This window comes from Schistocerca serialis, chromosome 2 (assembly GCF_023864345.2).
Source record: "Schistocerca serialis cubense isolate TAMUIC-IGC-003099 chromosome 2, iqSchSeri2.2, whole genome shotgun sequence".
Lineage (NCBI taxonomy): Eukaryota > Metazoa > Arthropoda > Insecta > Orthoptera > Acrididae > Schistocerca > Schistocerca serialis.
In genome coordinates this window covers 1,146,661,704-1,146,676,169 of record NC_064639.1, presented here as the reverse complement: position 1 = coordinate 1,146,676,169, position 14,466 = coordinate 1,146,661,704, and positions in this window count along the sequence as shown.

Sequence of the window (14,466 nt, the reverse complement as noted above, 5' to 3'; positions counted from 1 at the left end):
CGATGACGGTTTGGATGTACCGTGCACTATTCAGTGTCCCCTCGACGATCACCAGTGGTGTACGGCCAGTGTAGGAGATCGCTCCCCACACCATGATGCCGGGTGTTGGGCCTGTGTGCCTCGGTCGTACGCAGTCATGATTGTGGCGCTCACCTGCACGGCGCCAAACACGCATACGACCATCATTGGCACCAAGGCAGAAGCGACTCTCATCGCTGAAGACGACACGTCTCCATTCGTCCCTCCATTCACGCCCGTCGCGACATCACTGGAGGCGGGCTGCACGATGTTGGGGCGTGAGCGGAAGACGGCCTAACGGTGTGCGGGACCGTAGCCCAGCTTCATGGAGACGGTTGCGAATGGTCCTCGCCGATACCCCAGGAGCAACAGTGTCCCTAATTTGCTGGGAAGTGGCGGTGCGGTCCCCTACGGCACTGCGTAGGATCCTACGGTCTTGGCGTGCATCCGTGCGTCGCTGCGGTCCGGTCCCAGGTCGACGGGCACGTGCACCTTCCGCCGACCACTGGCGACAACATCGATGTACTGTGGAGACCTCACGCCCCACGTGTTGAGCAATTCGGCGGTACGTCCACCCGGCCTCCCGCATGCCCACTATACGCCCTCGCTCAAAGTCCGTCAACTGCACATACGGTTCACGTCCACGCTGTCGCGGCATGCTACCAGTGTTCAAGACTGCGATGGAGCTCCGTATGCCACGGCAAACTGGCTGACACTGACGGCGGCGGTGCACAAATGCTGCGCAGCTAGCGCCATTCGACGGCCAACACCGCGGTTCCTGGTGTGTCCGCTGTGCCGTGCGTGTGATCATTGCTTGTACAGCCCTCTCGCAGTGTCCGGAGCAAGTATGGTGGGTCTGACACACCGGTGTCAATGTGTTCTTTTTTCCATTTCCAGGAGTGTATATATATATATATATATATATATATATATATATATATATATATATATATAATGACTTTTGAACATTATTAAGGTGAATACATTGTTTCTTCTCTATCAAAATCTTTCATTTGCTAACTCTGCCTATCCGTGGTTAGTGCCTTCAACAGTTAGAATCTTTTATTTAGCTGGCATTATTGGCGATCGCTGTATTGCAGTAGTTCGAGTAACGAAGATTTTTGTGAGGTAAGTGATTCATGAAAGGTATGGGTTATTCTTAGGCAGGGCCATTCTTTTGTAAGGATTATTGAAAGTCAGATTACGTTGCGCTAAAAAATATTGTGTTTCAGTTTAGTGATGACCAGAATAAGTAAAGAGAGAACCGTCCGAGTACGTTCAGTTTTACTCAGCTGTCTTTGTACCAAGTGACGCAGAAGTTTACGAGCACAGTCATTCATAATTTTGCTAAGGGAACGTTTCATAATTTCTTTTTTTTTATTTTACGACAGCTTATCGCAAAGTACAAAGAGTTTAACATAGCGACAGTTGTTGCTTTTACAGATTTTAAGGCTTTCGATAAAGCGGTTAGAGAGAAGTTATGGAGCTACAGCTAATCTCAACTAACAAACGTCTGTATAAAAGAACATTAGGGCTCTTAGACGTAAGACAGATATATACAAAACTGATTCAAATAACTAAATGAGTGAAACAAGACGGTAGTTTTTACCCTATGCTGCTCAATATTTCCATTGACTATGCAGTTCGCCGCGCGGGATTAGCCGAGTGGTCTCAGGCGCTGCAGTCATGGACTGTGCGGCTGGTCCCGGCGGAGGTTCGAGTCCTCCCTCGGGCATGGGTATGTGTGTTTGTCCTTAGGATAATTTAGGTTAAGTAGTGTGTAAGCTTCGGGACTGATGACCTTAGCAGTTATGTCCCATAAGATTTCACACACATTTGAGCATTTTTTGACTATGCAGTTCGCTGACGAGATTCTACGATAAACACCGGGGTACAGAACTAAACAATGTATGTATGCTCGTGATGTGGCACAGATTTTTTCAAAAGAAGATCAAATGGTTCAAATGGCTCTGTACACTACGGGACTTAACATCTGAGGTCATCAGTCCCCTCGAACTTAGACCTACTTAAACCTAACTAACCTAACTGCATGTTTGAAAGAGCGTTGTTTTAAAAACAGCAGAAACAAAAGAATACCGACCGTTGCATTCCAAGATAGCCAACATACTCGGGAGTAAAAAAAAAATCCCTAACGTGCACGTTGGGGATATAAGGATCTAAAATATATGCAGGAAAGTGGGTGACAGAAAAGTGGGTGTGGCACATAAACACAAATGGTAGGAAACATGCTCTTTCGGGCAAATATTCAGTGAGAAATAAGATAGTAGGCCATTTTCAATCAAAAAACAATTTTATAAAACAGTAGCATTGTCAGTCCCATTATATCGAAGTGAATAGCGGATGACGAATAAAAGAAAAGAAAAATAAATAATTACAAGGAACAACAATGAGATTTGTTAGAGCGATGAAGGAAAGTAAAAAATAGATAAAATACGAAATGAAGATATTCGAAGAGTTGAAAATTTGAAGTGTGAGAGAAAAACTGGATGAAAATAAAAAGAAATAGAATTAACATCTACGAAGAATGGATCCAGAGAGACTACCACGTCAGATAAAGAAATTTAAACCAAAACGGAAAAGAGCTAGTCAAGATTGAGAAAGGTATGGAAAGCGTAATAGGCCACAATTAAGACAATACAGAAAGTGCAGAAAAAGACTAATATTTCCTGTTACTCAAAACTTATATATTGCATGGTTGCATGAGATGATCGCAGCCTTTTTGAAATTTTCTTGTCGTAACGGACACGTACGTGGCAGTTTATTTAGCCCAAGAATTTTTCAATAAACTGTTTCTCCCGTCTGCAAGTAACGGCTCTTGCGTCACTTTCGCTTCAAGAACACACACGTTAAAAACAACGCGATAAACACACAGCTTTATTATCCGACACTTTTTATACTGCACTTTCAAACGTGGCAGTTGGAAACGGAGATATTGAGATTCCACCTCGCGCTACTGCATGCCGTTGAGTTGACGCGGCAAGTTGTAACTTGTACGGAAAATTCCATTGCCAACAGAATTGAGACTCGCGTTTTATTCTACCTGCAAAGCACCTGTAATTATCGAGGCCAACGTTCAGAACTGACGTTCTCCCTAGCACTTAATGTAATTGCAAATTAAATTTCCAGAACGACTCTTTCACTCTGCAGCGGGGAGTGAGCTGTTTGAAACTTCCTGGCAGATTAAAACTGACCCGGACTCACACACAGTTTTAATACGCTAATAAATTTCAAAACAGCATAGCCTCCACTGCAGAGTGAGACACTCATACCGAAAACAACTACCTAGGCTACGTCTACGACATCTCGCCGCAACATAATTTCTTGTAGTATTTCTAGTCACCACGTGGGGATGGAGACAGCAATACAAACCACTACATTAAAGACACGTAATGTGTATCCACAGGACATGTGGCTTGTAATTGAAAAAAGTGTCATAACAATGTCTCTGCTTGCAAAAGCTTCCGGATTAGTCCGCTATTTGGATCACAGGGAGGGGACTGCGAAGTGGGAGGTGACCATGGAAAAAAAGGACTGAATAACCGACGGAAAGGTAATAGTCTATAAATCGGAGCGTGGAGTGACGGAAGTCTTAATTGTGGCAAGGAAGGGCTCCTGCCTTGAGTTAACAGGTCTGAAGCCGTTCCAGCGGTCTCTAAGGGGGAATTTCACTACCCAGCGTCAGAAAGCCACCGAAACATTTCAGGTAGCGACAGCTTATTAGGGGCGGCTATGTTTCCCCTTGTCATGGACTGATTAAACTCGTCTTCTAGGGCTAACTGGATGAACACAAGCCATCCCAACAAACATTCCTTTTAGTTCACTGAATCGATCGACAATTAAGTCGGGGTTGCTTCAGAGGGACAAAAAATGGTTCAAATCGCTCTGAACACTATGGGACTTAACCGCTGTGGTCATCAGTCCCCTAGAACTTAGAACTACTCAAACCTAACTAACCTAAGGACATCACACACATCTATGCCCGAGGCAGCATTCGAACCTGCGACCGTAGCGGTCGCGCGGTTCCAGACTGTAGCGCCTAGAACCGCTCGGCCACTCCGGCCTGCAAAAGACCTGGGTAAGCAAGTGAAGCTGCCTTGGGGAATTCCAGATTGACCGTGTAGCTACATCAATCGGAAAAACACTAAAGAGATCAATAAGGTCAAGAACATATGAATATTATAAAAGTGCCATTTGATTCCAAACAGCGGTTGACAGCCCCACACGAATAGAAATACCGGGAAGAGGAAGATAGACGCAGATAAATTAATATAAATAATGTTAATATTAATTATTGTTTATATATTGGATTTATTTCGAAAGTCGCTTATTCAGTTTCATTTCCATTTGAAGTCTTAAGTGTTATATTGTTTATTTTAAACTTTTGAAATAACTTCAAAGAAAATATTAGTCGTAGAGTAATAATGAATAGAACTATTTTCGTAGGAAATTGGATGTAGTTCAATTTTGTACTGCGACGCGTTTTCGCTGGAGGGTGTGGTTTTCGAATTATTCAGGGAAAACGTACGAAAGAGATATTAAATGTTTTCAATCTCGGAAACCATTCGGAATAGGGCACACGTCCATATGAAGTTCTTTTTTCAGAATCACTAATACTATCATCACAAGCAAGTACCTTTCCTCCTAACTCACCCTGTATACAGGGTGAACATCAATAAAACCGACAGACTGCAGGGAGTGATTCCTGACTGGAAATTGGGAAAAAATCCAGTGAACATGTGTCAGGAAATGCATCGTTGCCACGGTAGATGGCGCTGACTAATGACAGTTCCTCTGACCACGTGCCGCGTGTTGCAGGTGACAGGGATAGTAGAGGTTGTGATACAGTACACGCATGGTCGTACTTTGGCTTACGTCACGTTGGCGGGCCACTTGCCTGGAGCTTATACTAGAATTCGTCTCAGTAACCTGTGGAAACCGGTCCTCCATATCTGGTGTATGCACAGTCCGCCGCCTCGCTGCTCATTCGCCTGTCTTGAAAGGACCGATGATCACGCAAACGCCCGAAAAGGACTTGAAATGTTGTGTGATGTGGTTGGTGTCTGTGAGGGTACGTGTTTTGGTATAGCCGTGCTGCCTCTCGACCGTTTCCGTCTGGTTGCCCGTACATAAACACCATCTCGGCTTTTTCCCGTCACAGCCCTGCAGCCAAGCGACTAGCGCGAGGTTTGGTGTTCTCGTAAAGATAAGTTATTTTAGATTATAAAACACATAGATTAGTACTGATTACGTGGTAAATAAGTATATTAGTGTGCCGTTTAAGTGTACCATTAAAGGTTTCATTTCTCATTACGTAATATAGCAGAAAACGCGAAAAGACCGTACAGTCGTATTTTCTGTTTACGTTCTGCTGCAGCAAATCTATAGAATTTCGTTTAGTTGTTCCTTGCTCTCTCCAGCAATTTAACTTAGCGTACCTCTTCATTATTTAACTAGCATTTCCGGAAAGTAGCGTAAAGTTTAACTTGTTGTTTCAGAAACTTTGCACTTTTGTTTTTGTTTACACACAGTTGCGTATAGGCCAAATTTGTGTAACCATATTTTCGTGTTTATCTGTAATTTAACTGACTTATTCTTAATAAATTATTACGTTTATCATGAGTGAAAAGTGCTTGACTTGCCGTAGAATTGTTAGGTCGGGGCTTTGGTGTGATGGGTGCTGTAGTTTTTTCCATGTGGGTGACTGTAGTGGCGTGGGAATAGGGGAAGTAAATGAGACTCATCAGTGGTTTTGTAGGATTTGTAGTAGAGATAGGAAGATACTGGAACAGGAGGGGAAAATTGCTGCCCTTCAGGCTGAGTTAGACAAGGCCAGGGGAGATCTTGACAGGTTAAGGAGGGAGAAGGGTAAAGAGAGGTGGGAAGTGGCAACAGGCAACAGGAGGAACAGGCCTAGAACTTTGTCTGACAGCTTTATGGTGAATGTGGAAAATAGATTTGACCTGTTGCTTCAGTTAGAAGCTGGTGAGCCTCAAGCAGTTACAGGTGTAGACAGGGCACAACAAACTTTCAGCAGCAAATTGAAAAGTAAGAATGTAGGGAAATCAGTAAAGAGAAAGAAAGTGTTGTTGTTAGGTAGTTCCCATGGAAGAGGTGTTGGCCAACTCTTGCAGGATGAACTAGGATCAGAATACCAGGTCACCAATTTTTTTAAACCTAGTGCTGGTCTGGAGCAGGTGACAGAGGATTTAGGATCACTTTGCAAAGATTTCACTAAGGAAGACACCGTGGTTATAGTGGGTGGGGCAGGTAACAGTATTGACAGAGATCCTGGGTACAGCATAGAGTGTGACCTGGCGAAGATTGCATCAGCATCGAGGCATACCAGTGTTGAGTTTGTATCTGTTCTTGGGCGCCATGACCGACCTCATTTGAACTCTTCTGTCAAGAGAGTTAATTTGGAGCTGGAACGGCTGCTCATGTCGGGTGCGGGGTCACACATTGGTGTGGTTCATGTTGATTCTGTCAGTAGGTGGGATTATACTAGGCATGGCCTTCACCTCAACAGGAAGGGGAAGGGTAAATTGGCTGGGGAAATAGCAGGAAAGTTAAAGGGGGGAGGCACTGTCATGAGTGGTAAAATACCAGTGGTTATAGGATTCAGAAAAGACCCTTTTTTAGGGTAGGGAGGACAGAAAGAAAGCAAATTTTAAGAGAGGTTAGAACTGAGACAAACCTTCAGTTTGAGAAAGAAATCAAAAAACATAATTCCAGCTTATTACATCAACATAAACGGCCATTGGTTAAGAATTTTCAACTGTCAGCAGATATTTTAACTCCATCCAATTTTAAGTCAGTCAATGTGAAATGTCAGCTATCTTTATTGCATCAAAATATTCGAGGACTGAGAAATAAAATTAATGAATTAACTATCTGCATAGATGAATTAGAGTCTTCAAACCCAGCTGACATAATCTGCCTCTCTGAACATCATGTGACCACTGGTATAGAACTTTTAAGTGTTACAGGGTTTAGGTTAGCATCTCACTATTGTAGATCAGAAATGGAGAAAGGAGGAGTTGCCACATTCATCAGGAACTGTCATAAATTTAAGAACATAGACATTCATAAATTTTGCCTAGAACAGCATATGGAAGCATGTGCAACAGAATTAGATTTTCACAAAAAATCTTTCATAATATTAAGTGTATATCGAGCACCTGCAGGTAACTTTAATCTGTTTGTAAACCACCTTGAAGCTGTACTGGCCCATTTAACAACCAAAAACAAAGAAATAGTGGTTGCTGGTGATTTCAATGTAGATTTCCTTAAAGACTCTCCCAATAAGAACCTATTTGAGTTAGTAACACTATCATTCAACTTAATTCCCACAGTAAAGTTCCCCACTAGGATAACCACTTGCTCACAAACAACCATTGATAATATCTTTATAGAAAAGTCAAATGAACAAAATTATATTACAAAACCAATAGTCAATGGCCTCTCAGACCATGACATGCAGTTCCTTCTGTTAAATGTTAATACTGAACAGGATATAAAATCTGTTAAATCTGAGCTCAAGAGGGTAATCAGTAAGCCAAAAATTGATTATTTTAGGACACTCCTCAGAGACATTCACTGGACTGATGTTTACAGTGCTCATGGCATGAATGAAAAATATAACATTTTTGCTAATAAAGTGCTTACCTTATTTGAACACTGCTTTTCCCCAAAACTTACCAAGGTTAGAGCAAAGTCTACAAAGAAGCCATGGATTACTCGAGGAATAGGGGTATCTTGTAAAACAAAAAGAAAACTGTATCTGTCAATCCGAAACATTTCCAATGTTGATGCTATAGCACATTATAAGAAATGCTGCAAAATATTAAAGACTGTAATACGGATGTCAAAGCAAATATATTACAAGGAAAAGATAGTCATATCAGATAACAAAATAAAGACAATATGGGATATAGTGAAGGAGGAGACCGGTAGAACCAGACATGAAGAGGAACAAATAGCATTAAGAGTAAATGATGCATTGGTGACAGATGTGTATAGTGTTGCAGAACTTTTTAACAAACATTTTATAACTGTTACTGAAAAGATGGGGTTGTCAGTTTCGGTAGATGCTGCTATGGATTACCTTAGACCAGACATTTCAAGTAACTTCCATAATATGAATTTGACCCTCACTACCCCAACAGAAATAATGTCCATCATAAAATCTTTAAAATCAAAAACATCTAGTGGGTATGATGAAATATCAACAAAGTTAATTAAAGAATGTGATTCTGAGCTAAGTAACATATTAAGCTATCTATGTAACCAGTCGTTTATCAGTGGAATATTTCCCGAATGGCTGAAATATGCTGAAGTTAAGCCACTGTTTAAGAAGGGAGATAAAGAAATAGCATCAAATTTCCGTCCAATTTCACTGTTGCCAGCATTCTCAAAAATTTTCGAAAAAGTAATGTACAGTCGTCTTTATAACCATCTTATCTCAAATAACATACTGTCAAAGTCACAGTTTGGATTTCTAAAAGGTTCTGATATTGAGAAGGCTATCTACACTTACAGTGAAAATGTACTTAATTCATTAGACAAAAAATTGCAGGCAACTGGTATATTTTGTGATCTGTCAAAGGCATTTGACTGTGTAAATCACAATATCCTTTTAAGTAAACTAGAATATTATAGTGTAACAGGAAATGCTGCAAAATGGTTCAAATCTTATATCTCTGGCAGGAAACAAAGGGTGTTATTAGGAAAGAGACATGTATCAAGCTATCAGGCATCATCCAACTGGGAACTAATTACATGTGGGGTCCCACAAGGTTCCATTTTGGGGCCCTTACTTTTTCTTGTGTATATCAATGACCTTTCATCAGTAACATTACCAGATGCCAAGTTTGTTTTGTTTGCTGATGATACAAACATTGCAATAAATAGCAAATCAAGTGTAGTCTTAGAAAGATCAGCCAATAAAATATTTGTAGACATTAATCACTGGTTCCTAGCCAATTCTTTGTCACTAAACTTTGAAAAAACACACTACATGCAGTTCAGAACTTGTAAGGGGTGTCCCAAGAGTATATGTCTAACATATGATGACAAGAAGATAGAAGAAGTGGACGGTGTTAAATTCTTGGGATTACAGCTTGATAATAAATTCAACTGGGAGGAGCACACCACAGAACTGCTGAAGCGTCTTAACAAATCTCTGTTTGCAATGCGAATTTTGTCAGACATAGGGGATATAAAAATGAAAAAGCTGGCATACTATGCTTACTTTCATTCCATAATGTCATATGGGATTATTTTCTGGGGTAATTCATCAAGCCAAGCTAAAGTTTTCCGGGCACAAAAACGTGCAGTAAGAATTATATGTGGTGTGAACTCAAGAACATCCTGCAGAAGCCTGTTTAGGGAACTAGGGATACTAACTACAGCTTCCCAATATATTTATTCCTTAATGAAATTTGTCATTAAAAATATATCACTTTTTCAAACCAACAGCTCAATTCATGGAATCAATACTAGAAATAAGAATAATCTTCACAAGGATTTAAAGTCACTTAGTCTTGTACAAAAAGGTGTGCATTATTCAGGAACACACATTTTCAATAACTTGCCAGCAGCCATAAAAAGCTTAACAACCAATGAAATTCAGTTTAAGAGAAGCCTAAAGGATTTATTGGTGGCCAACTCCTTCTACTCCATTGATGAATTTCTGAGGAAAACCAACTGATTTGTATATAAGTACAACATAACTTCTGCACAATTTCAGTGCAGTAATGTGTTCACTGAAAATTTGTGTGTGTGTGTGTGTGTGTGTAAGTATAATCTAACTTCTGCACCATTTCAGTGCAGTAATGTGTTCATTGTAAATAAGTATTACAGTAGTTGTATTACATGTTTCTTACCTTATAAATAAATATAAAACTTTTTTATTTTAAATTCAGTGCAATAGTATTTGTAAAATGACTCTTAGTGTTCATTAAAAAATGACGATCATTCCACTTGGGACCTGTGGAATGGTACATTAGCTTATTTGTTTTAGTTTAAATATTTGTCATGTATTGTTGTTTTTCTGACATGTTCCACATCCTGGAGGACCTCCTCACTACGGATCAATTGGAATGAAAGTAAATCTAATCTAATCTAATCTAATCTAATCAAACACCGGACCAGTCTGCTGCTTACAGGAAAAAAAAAAAAAAAAAAAAACAGCCGGCGGTTCAAATGGCTCTGAGCACTATGGGACTTAACATCTGAGGTCATCAGTCCCCTAGAACTTACAACTACTTAAACCAAACAAACCTAAGGACATCACACACATCCAGGATTCGAACCTGCGACCGTACTGCTTACAGGACGCTGCGTCAATCACACAGCCTGAAATACGGAAGGAACACACGGAACGTGGTCAGGGAAACTGTCATTCGTCAGCGCCATCTGTAGTGGCAATGATGTATTTCCGAACACATATTCAAAGGACCTTTTTTTCCTGCATATCCAGTCAGGAATCCGTCCCTGCAATTTGTCGGTTTTATTAATGTTCACCCTGCACACAGACGTGCTTAGCAGTCTAATGATTACCATTGCTCTTTGTTATTAACTGTTATGTAGTGTGCTGGAAATGGAAATGTCGTGTGACTAGGGTAGACCGTTCGCCTGGTGCAAGTCTTTCGATTTGACGCCACTTCGGCGACTTGTGCGTCGATGGGGATGAAATGATGATGATTAGGACAACACGACACAACACCCACCCAGGACTCGTACCCCTGCCCTTATGATTGACATTCTGTCGCGCTGACCACTCAGCTACCGGGGGCTGATATGTAGTGTGCTTAAATAAATTACATTTACACACGATGTCTGCTGACCCCGAGTTTCTCAATTATTCTCGGTAACGATAGCATCGTACGTCGGAAAAACTGAATGGCTTGTCGCCACGATAAAACGCATCGCACGTAACTTTTCGCGTAAATCGCGCCGCGCAGAATTACTCGTGAGCCATGATGTTGCGTATTGAACGCCTACCACGTCAATCACTGAATTACCAGCGGCAAACATGATCTTTAGTCCTACTGCAGTGAAACCCCGCCCTTTTGGCCAGATAATCCAGTACTGTGAACCACCAACCTTCGGAGCCAATTTGTTTTGGCCAACGTCACCTCTGGCGGAAGTACATACACTTATATTGGGCCTGTACTTAACGAGTAAATAGCTATGAAAGTACAAGACATCCTAGCTGCGCCCCAAGCATTGAAAGCCTCTATGGAGCATGTGCTTATAACGCACTTATAACAGTCAGAAACTAAGCGACTTGAAAAACTGCTCTGCACTGAAGAACTTGGCGACCGCACACCATCTCAACTACTTCGTCGCCTTCGCACGCTAACAGGCAACAACGCAACTTGCGGAATGTTTGTCTGTCCCACTTTGTTGATCATGCACAGAAAATACTTTTCGATGTTGACCTAAATGCTCTCGCTCAAATTGCTGACCGAACAATCAAGACGTATCCATATACCGGATTTTAGTATCCTCCCACATCTTCACGATAAACACATCCTTGATTCTTCACAATTGCTGTCTACTTACGGACACCTGCACCATCCCAACAATGCTGACATCGAAGTGATTGCAGGTGATTCATCATACTACTAACTCCTTCGTTAGCTCCCTGAAATCACCTGTCCATCGCTTACTGCAACACGGGTAAAAGATGAGACACTCAACAGTACATTACACTGTCACCACGCCGGGATCACCAGTTCACACACAGCCTTGTCGTCTGCATTAAGAAAAAACTAATTGCGCCAGTCTTCTGTGACATTTTTGGGTTACACCGTCTCCGCAGACGGAATACAGCCTCCCAAATCCCACGTGCAGGCTATCATGTCATTGCCACCCCTGGCTATGTACAAAGAGCTCTGACGTTTCCTGGGTACTGTAAAACACTACCGCCGACATCTACCTTCTGCACTGCGGTGCGGGCCCCACTGATGGACTCGCTGTCTGGCAAACAAGACTTTGGGCCTTAAGCTAGTGCGTTGGACTGAACCTATGCTAGGGGCCTTCAGGGCTCTAAAGACAGCATTAGCTCACGCCGTATTACTCACCCAGCCCGATCCGTCTGCCGAGTTTTTCATCACTATGGATGCCAGCGACATCGCGGTCGGGGCAGCATTACAGCAATGCAAAGGGAACACGGTTCACCCCTTCATTTCGTCTCTAAAAAGCTTTATACAGCACAGAAGAAATATTCTGAACTTCTGGTGGTCTATGAAGCCGTCAAACACTTTCGCCCTGACATCGACGGCCGTTCTTTCTTCATCCTTACTGACCACAAACCACTTGTGGACAGCTTCTGCAACCCTCCCGAGGACCCAGCCCCAAGGCGTTTCCGCCACTTCGACCTGGTCTCTCAATTTACTACAGACATATGCTACATCAAAGGCACGGAAAACATTCCCCCTGATTTCTTTTCACTGATCAATACTTTCTCGCGCATAGTCGATTTATCTGACCTCTGGCTGCTCTGACGAGCTACCATGTTAATGTTCCAGTCAACCTTTGTACCTTGTACAGTGTACAGGTGTATCTTTCTTTGTGCTGAAATATATGTATGTATAAACATTTATGGGAACAGTATGTTTTGTATACAGTTATCCATATTCCCGTTTCCCATAGCTTCATAGGTTACATCCCACAGTACCAAGAAAAGGAGACAAGTGTGTGGGCTAAAACTGTAGAGGGTGATTGAGACTTGACTATAGAGAATAAGTCAAGAGAATGTAGGGTTCAGTAATTACAGAGATGTGAAAAGTGTAAGATAGACTAGTGTGGAGAGCTGTATCAAACCAATCTCTGGTCTGATGGCCACAACTGTCATCTAACTGGTGCTCCAATCCGAAATTTGTTAGAACTGTTTAATCAGTGACTGAGCTCCCAGTAACATTCTCACTCCAATTATCTCTGGTACTACCATAGGAGGAGATGAATAGTTTGGAACTTACACAGAGGGGGGGCAATCATTCAACTGGAGAATCGATAATTAGTGTGTGTTAATATCAGCTTCTGACTAGTTCACTCTCTGACATAGTGACAAAAAGTTCTCAGTCTACTTTAAAATTTCCTATTGGTGTCCCTCTGTTCCATCCCGTCATACTGTTCATTCAACAGTGAGCCTTCTTTTCTTCACTTGTGTTTCTCACTGTGTATACTTTTTGTCACATCAGCTAATTTCCAGAACAAATGGTTTTTCCAGTGACACTCAAAATGTGTAGCTCTGTGTTAATATTGCTTTCATGTGTGTTGTATCCTGAATAATTGATTCTGATTGGAGGACCTGGGACTAAAGGTTGATGACTACAATAATGTTTATACCTTGTTGTATGTTTTTAAAATTTTTTTGGTACTTGGTTGTTAGATCCTTGGCAGCCCTCTTTGTGCTGAGAAGATTGAAACCTTTCAGTTTCGCTCTCTACAGATGTTTGCTTAAATCCACACGTGTGTTGTCCCTGTTAGATTTTACAGCACATTTACCATACTCACCATGTTATTTGAAGGTCATGCTTCTGTTTTTTTGTGTGCTGTAAATTATGTGCCGACTTCTTTGTCTATGATCTCAAATGATTTTTTACCAGACTACTATTCTGTTGTTATGCTTATCAAGCATAATTAAAGAAATTAGTGTTATGATGGCAAGGAAGTTTAACAGGTTGTTCTCTTGGTGACACTTCAATAGTGCTTTCAAGCATTTACATTCACAAACCAGAGTCTAGTGCATGATAGAGGGCAGTGGTGGACTAAGCTAATCGGAATTCTGCAGCCGCAAAACAAAACGAGACCCAAGTCCACTCAGAAATTGATTATTTGTAGTGTACATTTTGTGAAAAACCAATAATATAGATGTAATGGCTGATAAAAAAGTCAAGTGTTGTACTCAACACGTTAGTTGTAATACACATACTGGAATGTTCCATCAGTGTCCTGTCATGGTACTAAGTCAGAATAGGGCATTACTTGGTAAATTTGGAACTCCGTGTGTGTGTGTGTGTGTGTGTGTGTGTGTGTGTGTGTGTGTGTGTGTGTATCAACTTTACCTTGTAAGTACTTTGCAGTCTCCATTCTCAAAGTTCATTACTTTCGTGGTCCTACTATGCAGTGTCACATGACCATTCTATTGGATTTATTCACTTTGTGGAGATGTGTGGGTGCTCAAAAAGGGCTTCAATCTGTCCAAGATAGTAAATAATGTAAACAGCTTAACCCTTGAGTAGTTATGTGGGAGCATAAGTCACCCAGTGATTTTGTTTTAGTTACATTGTTGCCCGTACAGGGTGTCCACAAACGTGAATTGATATAGCATCGAGTTTCACTTTTCTGGTCGGAATTTCAAAACGTGGCTTTTTTAGGCAGTATAAAAATAAGTCTATCCACATTGTGTGCTCTGTT